Below are 9228 nucleotides of genomic sequence, written 5' to 3'. Positions count from 1 at the left end.
CCATGTTTATGTTTAGTTTGTCATTGATCTTAAGTGGTTGTTTTGCTGTATGTGCTTCATTGGAGCTTCTTTTTCCATCTTGCTGTGTAACGTTGTCGTAACCATGGATCATAGTGGATCATATTTCCTTTTACGGCTTCGTCATTCCCATTTCAACTCTTCATCAAAGTATTGTTCTTCCTCCCTTGATAATAGAACTGACACATTTTTTCCCCCCCTCTGGTCTCTCTGTTTTTCAACCATTTTCTGTTGATTTTCTGTTGGATTTCATTTTGCTTATTTAAAGAAACAGTTGAGCGAAGCACAGCAAGAACATTGCCTGCTGGTTACACTCACAAACCTGTCTTTTCAACAAGATCTTACAAGGCATGGTCGGCTGCGCCTCTTCCCCACACTGTCCAAGCAAGGTGTGGACTGGGCTCCGTCTCCGGCTCACCGTCCAACACACCATCTGCATCGCCACTAAAGTCTGCCTGGTTGCTCTCCTCCGCCTCTCCAATCAAATCTACCCTCGGAGCCTCACCGTCACATTCAGTCAAATCCTCTGGCGACATAGCTTCTTTACCTGTCAGATCCTATAGAACTATGGCCTCCCCTATTAAGACTGTTGTACAGCAGGCCCAGTACCCGGTCCAGGTCTCTGCCAGCCTGGTGTCCTCTTCCTCTAAACCTGGAGCAGATCCTGTCTTCATTAAAGGACTATCCACCCCATTTTCTTCCAGGACCACCCCAGCCTCTAACACAGGGTCTGTTCCAGATAGATCAACCATGACTCAACCCGAATCTCCCAAGTGCACAGCCAACATGCACACCTCTAGTTTACCCTTCAAATCAGTCCTGTCGTCTTCATCCTCCTCCCCTGTCAGAACCATCGCTGGTCTGTCCTCCTCGTCCTCCTCCCCTGTCAGAACCATCGCTGGTCTGTCCTCTTCGTCCTCCTCCCCTGTCAGAACCATCGCTGGCCTGTCCACTACTTCAGCTCCGTCTAAGGGGAAGCCCCTCCCCTCTCTGTCCTCACCAGCCCACTCCTCAGAAGCCTCTGCTATGGTGAATGGATTAGTTTCTCCCATGAAGTACGCCTCTTCTTCTCAGTCCTCCTCCCCCTCTCCCTCCTCCCCCTGCTCCTGTTTGCTCTCTGATAGGTCTAGCAGTCTGCAGGAGAGGATACAGACCACCACTCACGCCGCCACTTCCAGTGTTAGTGCAGCTATAAATGAGGCCGAAAGGACATTTAACTCTTCAGGGTACGGAACACTCAAATCGGCGTCCTCGCGTAGATCTAACACCTCAACTTCTGTCTACGGCTCTATGAGGTCTCAAACCTCTTCCACCACCTCAGCAACACCCAATACAATGACTGTACCTGTATACTCTTTTCTCAACGTTACGACCGAGTCCCAAATGAAAAAAGGGCCTGGGTCGCTGAAGATGTCGTCTGCAGACTCTCGCAGGTCAAAGACGGCGGTGAAGTCCCCTCCTTACATCACCCCACCAGGGCTCACTCTAACCCCACCCTCCTCCCTATCCTCCAATCAGGACATCCTGAAAGACGTGGCCGATATGAAGGAGGATCTGATCAGGATGACGGCCATCTTGCAGACTGACCCCAGAACAGCCAGGAACGTTCAGTCTCAGACCCCTAAAGAGCCTAAGATGGAGGACGAGGAGCCCTTCACCATAGTAGAGAAAGTGAAGGAGGATCTTGTTAAAGTCAGTGAGATACTGACCAAGGATGTGGTGAGTGATAGTCAAGCCTGTAGAGGGAAGCCCTCCGAGGAGGAGGAGTGGGAGGAGTTCTCTAAAGATGAGTTAGAGGAAGCCCAGCAAAGTGCTAAGGAATTCTTTCACCCTCCGTTTGACGCGAACACACTCTCCTTTAGGTCCCAATCTATGCCCAGTAAAGAGTTGAATTTAGCCAAGGTTGTTGACTACCTGGCCAATGACATAGGTGCTAGTTCTCTTTCTAAGATGGCCGAGATGAAGAGCAGATATGAGGAGGCGAAAAGGGAAGGGGAGGACAAACAGAAACTAAAAAAACTCAAGATGCCTCCCTCGGGTATGCGTACCTCTGCCTCTGAGAAAGACTTATGTAAACTAGCAGAGTCATATTATGGACCTGACGCCATATTGGAGTCACCAGAGGACTTATCTCATGAGCAGGATAAGAGTCCTCTGTCAGACAGCGGCTTTGAAACCAGGAGTGAAAAAGACTCCTTCAGCCCCCCAAAGTGCAGAGAGCACCGGGCCCAAACCCCCCTTCACTGACCCCATCCCCCCCTGCATCACCGAGGACTAGGACCGAGGTGGTCCATATCAGGAGCTACGAGCACCCAGACGAACCCTGTGAGGTGCAGATGGAGGAGGCAGCCTCAGCATCGCCGGCCTGCATTGAACCAGAGGCCTCCTCCTCCGCCGCCGCCTCCATCAAAGACAAAGTCAAATCCTTCCAGATCAAAGTGTCTGACGACTCTGACTCTGTCGTTAGCAAAAGCATGAGGCTCAAAGAGGAGACCCACATCACCACCACCACGCGCATGGTTTACCACAAACCGCAGCTGAAAGACGGCTCGGAGAGGATCGAGGAGACCATGTCAGTCAGAGACATCATGAAAGCATTCCAGTCCGGAAGGGACCCCTCCAAAGAACTAGCTGGACTGTTTGAGCACAAGGCTGGCCAGGACTCTGTCAAAGGGGATGAACTCACCCCTAGGTTCATTGATAATGACACTAAAGCCAAAAGAATAATGGAGGTTCACATAGAAAAAGAAGGAAACACATTCCAACCAACTGAGGTGATTATCAGGGAGACCAAGAAGATTCCAGACTCTTATTTCTATAAAGGAGACCACAGAATCCAAGAACTGCCTGATTACGACGAGGCGCAGCAGGAAGGGGAGGAGCTTACTGCCAATGACAGCCGGCCCAGCTCCACTCAGCTCATGGCCGATGACTCCTACAAAGCTCTCAAATTGCTCAGCCAGCACTCTGTAGAGTATCACGATGACGAGCTCTCTGAACTCAGGGGAGAGTCTTACAGGTTCGCTGAGAAGATGCTCCGTTCTGAGAAACTAGACATATCCCACTCTGATACAGAGGACTCTATGGCTGACCAAACACACCAAATTACCTCAGAGTCGCATGGGGCAGAGAGCGATTACGGTGTGAAAGAGGGCCGTGCCCAGGAAAGAGTTCACTTTCAAGTCATCAAAGGATACATCTTCTAAGTTCAGGTAAATGTTCTCATAAGGATGACAAGTTTGACAAAGTGACAGTGTTGCATTACACCACAGAGCCAGGCAGCCCAAAACATGCAGTGTGGATGCGTTTCACTGAGGACAAGCTGGACAGGAACAGAGAGAAGCTCATCTACGAGGACCGCGTGGATCAAACTGTCAAGGAAGCTGAGGAGAAACTAAGCGAGGTCTCTCAGTTTTTCCGTGACAAAACTGAGAAACTGAACGACGAACTGCAATCCCCAGAGAAAAAGCCTCCAAAGAGAGACCCCAGGGAGACCAGGTCTGGGCCCAGCTCCACCTGTAATAGCCCAGAGAAAACCCAGCAGAAAGCCAAGGCAGAGGGGGAGGAGTGGGGCAAGGGAAGGGGGAACAAACTGTTCAGTAGTACGACTGAGAGGAAGACCTCTAGTCTACCCAACAGTCCAGAGAGAGCTGTTCTCTCCCGCTTCAGTGAGGATACATCCAAAAAGCAGACAAAGGCGGAGGAATGCTCTGAGCCAACCCAGGTTAAAGCCTCCTTCTCTAGAGTGAGCTCTGTTAGGATGAAGTTTGAATCAGAGGCTCAGAACCAAGATAAGAGTAGTCCTCAGCTAGTACAGTCCACACCCCAGTCAGCAGACTGCAGGAGAACAAGCTGCCAGTGAATCAACTGTTCACTGGAGGAAAGACAACTAAAGGGTCTGAGGCCACAGAGGAAGGAAGTCCTTTTAAAAGATTCCAGAGAAACTCAAAGGACCTGCTTCCAATAGCAGCAAATCAGTTGTCTCATCAGCTGCCCCAAAACAATCAGGAGACAAACTGACTAATAAGAACCTACCATACACCACAGCCCAAAAACACCTACCAGGTCAGACTGACAAAGAATCAGAGAAAACAAGCCCATTGAGCCAGGAGAGTCAGGGCATTGGGATCAGTAAGGGTGTAAAGGGGACCACCATCACATAGTCCTACACATGACGCACCCAAGGAGAACAGTGGGGAAGTTGGAAAAGAACAGGTTTCTATGAGGGATTCTCCTTCCAAACATGTTGCATCAAGTCCCACAACCAATACGGTTGCTCATTCTGAACCTGTGTCTAAAGACCATGGGGATGCACAAAACAAGAATCTTAGAAAAAAGACAGAGTCCCAGATCCCAGTCAGGTCTGTGTCTAGTCACTCAGACAGCGATCAGTCAGAGAAAGCAAAACAAGACACAGTAACTAAGCCATCTGAAAAGACATCCCAAATCCCTATACTAAATAAGAACAGAATAAGGGTCAGCCCAGTAACAAGCCCTACAAAGACAGAAGAACTAACAGACACATCTCTTGAAATATTAGATAATGCACCAAAAGATTCAAACTTGAACAATGTGCATGACACTTGCACAAGAGAAATACAAGAGAGATTAGCACCAGAGAAAACCACCACCAGAGAAAACTTCAAAGGCATCAAAACATTACCTGTCTATGTAGTGTCCAGGTGGGTAGGCAGGGAAGAAAGAGAGGGCAGAGGAGGGAGTACTGTACAAACAGAAACAGCCCTCTTCGCCTCAGGCCAGTCCTGACGATGACACGCTAGAGCAGGTATCTTTCATAGACAGCTCAGGAAGAGTCCCCTCACCCCGGAGACCCCTAGCTCAGAGAGATCAGCTATGACCTCACCTCCAGAACACCAGACTCCATCCTGGTGCTTCACTCCCTTCCAGCCTAGCCCTATCCCAGAGGTCTCCGAGGACTCCTCAGAGGAGGACAGGGCCAGGTATTTTCCTTCAAGGACTTCAGACCAGAGACACCTAATGTCACAGCAGCTGACCTTAAGAATGGAAACCACCAGGCTGGACAGACACCTAAAGACAAAGGAGTAGCGTACATCCAGTTCCCTCCTCCGCCTCCCCTGGACTCTGAGCAGTCCGTCCCGAGAGAAGAAGAAAGAAGGGATCATGTGGTTCCTCTGAGGCGGAGATGGAGATGATGGAGGTCAACCTCCAGGAAGAGCATGATAAACACCTCACGGAGCCCATCATCAGAGTCCAGCCCCCCTCCCCGGTCCCCCCCGGGGCTGACGACAGTGACTCCAGTGATGATGAGTTCCGTCTTCCAGCCCATCTCCTTTAAGAAATACACCTTTAAGATCTCAGAGGGGCAGGAGCAGGAGATACAAGAATGGGTCCAAATCCCCAAAACAGGATAAAACAGAAACAACAAAGAGCCAGTAAACTAACAAAACGAATGGAACTTATGAAGTTGGTAAAACAGAGGAGTACGACTCTGAACAGAATGGAAATGACCAGTCCATAACAGACTGTTCTGATCACTACGCAGACGGCAGAGTTTCTCTCAGGACACTGACGCTACCCGAGGTCGACTCCTGGATGGGGTATGACATGCAGGATGAGGACGATGGTCTGTGTGAGATAGACACTAAACCCTTCAGCATGCCGGACAGCAGGAAGACGTGTGGACCTCAGACAGCATGCTCCGGTCCTGCGACCGTTCCTGTCAGTCAGACCCAAACTAGAGGCCATCGAGAGGAAAAAACACCGGAGGAGGAATCCAGAAAGGCTCAAGCTAAAAGTTGATCCGTTGATATAAAAAACAATGGGGCCATCTCTCAGGACCAGAAGGACAACGATGGGTTTTTCTGATACGTACTTCAGTTACAAGCTAGAGGAGGCGTTTGACTCTCCGTTTAAAACTGTTGCTACTAAAGGTCTGGACTTTGACCCCTGGTCCAGTATAGGAGGAGACAATGAAGTGGTTGACGCCAGGATAAAAGACGACGAGCCGAAGCCGTTTGGGCTGGCAGCAGACGACAGGTCACAGGCCACGACCACCAGACACGACCCCTGCCAGAACCCCCGACCGATGATAGCACCACGCCGACTAGCGAGCCAAACCCGTTCCCCTTCCATGAAGGGAAGATGTTTGAGATGACTCGCAGTGGTGCGATTGACATGAGCAAGCGGGATATTGTTGAAGAAAGACTGCAGTTTTTTCAGATTGGTGAGCATAACTCTGAAGGGATGTCAGGGGTGTAAGGGACTAGGTCAGAAGGTCAGGTGTAATCATGTCACAGACTAGGGTAAAGGCCTCTAATGAGGCCCCTGTTAGACAAGCCTCTGACTGGGTAGTGGCCTCTAATGAGGCCCCTGTTAGACAAGCCTCTGACTGGGTAAAGGCCTCTAATGAGGCCCCTGTTAGACAAGCCTCTGACTGGGTAGAATCCCCTATAGAGGACCCTGTTAGACCAGCCCCTGACTGGGTAAAGGCCTCTAATGAGGCCCCAGTTAGACAAGTCTCTGACTCAGTAGAGGCCCCTATAGAGGACCCTGTTAGACCAGCCCCTGCCTGGGTAGAGGCCTCTAATGAGGCCCCTGTTAGACCAGCCCCTGACTGGGTAGAAGCCCCTCTACAATATCAAGCCCCTGACTGTCTTTCAGACCACAACCCCTGGCAGTACCATTCAGAGCACCACACCAGACCCTGGCAGTACCATTTATAGAACCACACCAGACCCTGGCAGTACCATTTATAGCACCACACCAGACCCTGGCAGTACCATTCAGAGCACCACACCAGACCCTGGCAGTACCATTTATAGCACCACACCAGACCCTGGCAGTACCATTCAGAGCACCACACCAGACCCTGGCAGTACCATTCAGAGCACCACACCAGACCCTGGCAGCACCATTCAGAGCACCACACCAGACCCTGGCATTACCATTCAGAGCACCACACCAGACCCTGGCAGTACCATTCAGAGCACCACACCAGACCCTGGCAGTACCATTCAGAGCACCACACCAGACCCTGGCAGTACCATTTATAGCACCACACCAGACCCTGGCATTCAGAACACCACACCAGACCCTGGCAGTACCATTCAGAGCACCACACCAGACCCTGGCAGTACCATTTATAGAACCACACCAGACCCTGGCAGCACCATTCAGAGCACCACACCAGCCCCTGGCAGCACCATTTATAGCACCACACCAGACCTTGGCAGTACCATTTATAGCACCACACCAGACCCTGGCAGTACCATTTATAGCACCACACCAGACCCTGGCAGTACCATTTATAGCACCACACCAGACCCTGGCATTCAGAGCACCACACCAGACTCTGGCTACCATTTATAGCACCACACCAGACCCTGGCAGTACCATTTCAGCACCACACCAGACCCTGGCAGTACCATTTATAGCACCACCACCACCAACCCTGGCAGTACCATTTATAGCACCACACCAGACCCTGGCAGTACCATTTATAGCACCACACCAGACCCTGGCAGTACCATTTATAGCACCACACCAGACCCTGGCATTCAGAGCACCACACCAGACCCTGGCAGTACCATTTATAGCACCACACCAGACCCTGGCATTCAGAGCACCACACCAGACCCTGGCAGTACCATTTATAGCACCACACCAGACCCTGGCAGTACCATTTATAGCACCACACCAGACCCTGGCAGTACCATTTATAGCATCACACCAGAACCCTGGCAGTACCATTATAGCACCACACCAGACCCTGGCATTCAGAGCACCACACCAGACCCTGGCAGTACCATTTATAGCACCACACCAGACCCTGGCAGTACCATTTATAGCACCACACCAGACCCTGGCAGTACCATTTATAGCACCACCACCAGACCCTGGCATTCAGAGCACCACACCAGACCCTGGCAGTACCATTTATAGCACACACCAGACCCTGGCAGTACCATTTATAGCACCACACCAGACCCTGGCAGTACCATTTATAGCACCACACCAGACCCTGGCAGTACCATTTATAGCACCACACCAGCCCCTGGCAGTACCATTTATAGCACCACACCAGACCCTGGCATCACCATTTATAGCACCACACCAGCCCCTGGCAGCACCATTTATAGCACCACACCAGACCCTGGCAGTACCATTTATAGCACCACACCAGACCCTGACAGTACCATTTATAGCACCACACCAGCCCCTGGCAGTACCATTTATAGCACCACCTCCATGCCAGAGGTCTCCTCTAACAGGGAACAGCACTAACCATACCATGCCAGAGGTCTCCTCTAACAGGGAACAGCACTAACAACCATACCATGCCAGAGGTCTCCTCTAACAGGGAACAGCACTAACAACCATACCATGCCAGAGGTATCCCCTAACAGGGAACAGCACTAACAACCATACCATGCCAGAGGTCTCCTCTAACAGGGAACTGCACTAACAACCATACCATGCCAGAGGTCTCCCCTAACCTCCATGCTAACCTCATCCAGCCTGGTAGTATAGTATTCAGTCTGCTGTCTTCCTCAGAGCCTGGAGGAGAACAGGGTGGAGGAGAACAGGGTGGAGGAGAACAGGGTGGAGGCAGCCTTCAGCAGGGTGGAGGAGAACAGGGTGGAGGAGAACAGGGTGGAGGAGAACAGGGTGGAGGCTGGAGGAGAACAGGGTGGAGGAGAACAGGGTGGAGGCAGCCTTCAGCAGACTGGAGGAGAACAGGGTGGAGGAGAACAGGGTGGAGGAGAACAGGGTGGAGGCAGCCTTCAGCAGGGTGGAGGAGAACAGGGTGGAGGAGAACAGGGTGGAGGCTGGAGGAGAACAGGGTGGAGGCAGCCTTCAGCAGACTGGAGGAGAACAGGGTGGAGGAGAACAGGGTGGAGGCAGCCTTCAGGAGGCTGGAGGAGAACAGGCTGGAGGAGAACAGGGTGGAGGCAGCCTTCAGCAGGGTGGAGGAGAACAGGCTGGAGGAGAACAGGGTGGAGGGCAAGCCCTTCAGCAGGCTGGAGGAGAAAACAGGGTGGAGGAGGACAGGGTGGAGGAGAAACAGGGTGGAGGCAGCCTTCAGCATACTGGAGGAGACAGGGTGGAGGAGGACAGGGTGGAGGAGAACAGGGTGGAGGCAGCCTCAGCAGACTGGAGGAGAAACAAGGGTGGAGGAGAACAGGGTGGAGGCAGCCTTCAGGAGGCTGGAGGAGAACAGGCTGGAGG

At 51.7% G+C, this 9228-nt stretch overlaps 1 pseudogene; it reads left to right on the top strand.

Annotated features, from left to right (window-relative positions):
* Positions 1 to 231: 231 nt before the first annotated feature.
* Positions 232 to 9228, top strand: part of LOC115189567 (ankyrin-3-like) — a 38349-nt pseudogene continuing 29352 nt past the window's right edge.

This window comes from Salmo trutta, unplaced genomic scaffold (assembly GCF_901001165.1).
Source record: "Salmo trutta unplaced genomic scaffold, fSalTru1.1, whole genome shotgun sequence".
Lineage (NCBI taxonomy): Eukaryota > Metazoa > Chordata > Actinopteri > Salmoniformes > Salmonidae > Salmo > Salmo trutta.
Note: the sequence above shows the minus strand (reverse complement) of the source record. Positions and strands in the feature narration are given on the sequence as shown.